Here is a 3,331-nt window from a genome sequence, read left to right as displayed (position 1 = left end):
GAGAATTTAAATGCCAGAATTAAATAAAAAGAAAGAAAAGAAAATGAAAAAGAAGGAAAATATAAAAAATGTCAAATTAAAGAATATAGAAACTAATTTGTCGAAAAATTAACCGAAAATAGGGACGCTCACCACAATTACAAAGTACCGTATCGCAAACAATATCATGAATAATTCAAGAACCGGTTCCTGATATGTTGACCAGTTGGTATCAGACACAGTGAGTCACTTTTTAGTTATTAGCTAGTACTAATGAAAATTGTAAAAAATTTTGTTTGACTGACTGAGTCAGTCGGTGTCGCTCGTACACAGTAATAAGTCCTTCTGACGAAAAATTTTTTATCATTTTACAATTTTCATTAGTACTAGCTAATAACTAAAAAGTGACTCACTGTGTCTGATACCAACTGGTCAACATATCAGGAACCGGTTCTTGAATTATTCATGATATTGTTTGCGATACGGTACTTTGTAATTGTGGTGAGCGTCCCTATTTTCGGTTAGTTTTTCGATAAATTAGTTTTCTATATTCTTTATTTTATATTCTTAATTTGACATTTTTAATATTTTCCTTCTTTTTCATTTTCTTTTCTTTCTTTTTATTTAATTCTGGCATTTAAATTCTTGAGGGTTTCTGTGACGTCCTGAGTCGCGTGTTTGATTTCTCGGAACGGCCTCGAGGAGCCACACTAAGTCGTGGGAGCGCGAGCGCGGAGCGGGGGCGCGCGGGGTGAAGCCTTGACTTCGGCGAAATTCGTTTTCGGCGTGTGTTTACGCGTGAGGCAGACTGTTGTCACCAGTGCCTTAGTATAGGCATTGAAATAGTATTGAAATATTATTGTTCTGTTAGCGAGATATCTTTTATTTTATTTGATTCGTTTTATTCTTCCGTCTTCCCTCGTTATGCTGGGAGGAATAATATTTGAGAGTTTAGAGGAATTGTCAGATAGAGCGCCCGAGACACACGAAGGTGTACAAGGAATTTATGAAGATATTTAAATCTCTTTCCTTGGGCAGCTGTGATGTTCATCACTCGCTTCTCTCTATCTACGCTCTCTGGTGTCAGTGCGGCACGGGAACAGGGAAGGATATAGAAGGGGCCTTGAGGGCAAATAAAGTAATGACCTTTTATTAAGATTTGATTATTTTAATTTTGACGCTACAAGGTGCATGGTTTACGACCAGAGGTTTCGTGGTAATTAATATGGGCCTGGTGGCCTTACGGACGGGCGCCACGTGTGGTGGGGACCGAGGGGGTGCCGGCCGCGGCTGTGGAGGTGCGGAGGTTGCTGGTTGTCGGCCCTATCTATGAGGGACTCGGAATCCTTGAGGCGGTCCGAGGGGGTCAACGCGACGGTGGCGACTTTCTCGGACCCTTCGAAGTCCTCCGTCCAATGCGCGGAAGGGTTAAACGTTCCTCCGGCGAGGAGCTCCCGCTGGAGTATCTTCAAATGGGCGCGCCAGCCTCCTCGTTTACCACGCGGACGTTTCTTCTGTGCCATCTATGCCCAGAAAGAACGTTTGTGAGTATGGTGGTTGGAAAGAAAGAGTAGGAGAGCGGAGGCCTCGACGCCGTGGAAGGCGCTCGTTTGGAGTTCCGCTGGCAGTTAGCTTCGGCGTCGCCATGGGCAGCGCTGCCAAAGCTAGGGGAGGAGATGGCCCGTCAGACGCCGTGGGTGGCGCACGATCGGGGCCGAAATTTCGGCAGGAAGTGCGGAAAGATCCAGAGCGCTATTTAAAGTGCTAGGAGTGCTTACCGTTAAGAGTTTTTGGGAATAAGTAAGGACGCTTGTCTTTGAACGCTCTGTTTTATATATTGTTTATTTCGTGGCCCCTCGCAGCAAGGGGATGTTCTCGTTCACGTGCTATTGCGAAATCACTATTACGTGCCGATTATGTAATTTATGATTTATTCTAATGGTGATTAGTTTTTAGTTAGTTTGCGCCTTTTATTTCGCTGCGGGGGTCACGAGTTTCGTACTGGCGCGCTCAGTCGTCGCGTACTGCAGCCTGTTGCGGCAGAACTTGCATCTGTTCTTTGTGTTTTTTCCTCATAAGTTTCTTGTATCTTACCGGATCCTTTTATACTTTATGCGCGTGGAATTTGGTGTTTATTTAAGGCCTTTTCTCAATTGTGTGCGCTTTGGTTTTATTTACGATGATTTCGTTCGTATGCAGGGCCCTTTTGTGACCGGTGGGTGCATTCGTGGTTGCGCGATGCATTGCATTGGCGTTATGCGTTTTTATAGTTTTTCCGCAGGTCTGCGGTTTTTCCCTGCAGCTGCGTCGAGGTCGGTTGTTACCTTAATTATTCCCTACTTCGTGTTAATGGTGTTTTCTCGTAAAAGTGCATTCTTGCATCGTTTTCAGCATTTATACTTTGGCGCAAGCGCAGTGTGCGCGGCGTTCGATCGCAACGGTTTCGGTAGCTTGGCCTATAGCTGAACGTGCTTATAGTCGGCACATATTATACCCACACAACGAATTAGTTCGCTATATTCCGTGCTCGCGCTCGCTTGGTAAACGGACGGGGCGCTATATTGTAGGCGCACCAGACGTTACAGTTTCGCTAGACGCGTTCCTGCGAAATAGCCACCATGGTAGCTTCAGGAGCATTCCAGGGTTGGTCGCCCGTTTCAACCAAGTAGAGGACGAATTGCGCGCGTACCTCGGTGCAAATCTCACAGCTCCCGATTGACCGTTCGATAGCGAGCGCAGAAAGCAACGGGCGCATTTGTCGAAACGGTTGGGTGCACCGAGGTGTAGAGAGTAACGGTTGATGAGACTGTACTCCGTTCGCGAGTGAGGCGACTCCACGTTGAAGCAGCCTTCACAGAGAATTTCTTTGTTCGTGCGCGGTGCGATTCAGATAGATGCGCGACCTCGCGCAGAAAGAACTATTGATCCATGCGTGATACGCGTCATCGCCCACACCCCTGTTACGCGACTCTAGCGTTACGATACGAACATTCGTTTTACACTATAAAAGCCAATCAGTAACGCATATGCAAATAGTTGACGCGGCGATTGCGGGGCGGCGCTCTTGCGGCACACGATGGGCGAGCAGCGTGACTGTGTTGATAGCGTCTCTGTGGCCACGACGTACCACTGGTTATACACGAGTTGATGATGCGCCACGTGGTAACGCAGTGGAGTGACGCTACGATATCAAATATGGCGCTGCGCTGAAACAGCCACGTGGCGTCACGCTGAGTCTCTTACCTGCGTAAGTAGGCGCGAATGGCAATGTGATGCAGCAATCGCTGCGGTCTTCGACAGTGGGTGGAATCCAGTCTTTCTCTCGTGCGGCAGCTTGGCGGTTTTTTTGTAT

The sequence above is a fragment of the Trachymyrmex cornetzi genome, unplaced genomic scaffold (assembly GCF_001594075.2).
Source record: "Trachymyrmex cornetzi isolate Tcor2-1 unplaced genomic scaffold, Tcor1.1 scaffold454, whole genome shotgun sequence".
Taxonomy (NCBI): Eukaryota; Metazoa; Arthropoda; class Insecta; order Hymenoptera; family Formicidae; genus Trachymyrmex; species Trachymyrmex cornetzi.
Note: the sequence above shows the minus strand (reverse complement) of the source record.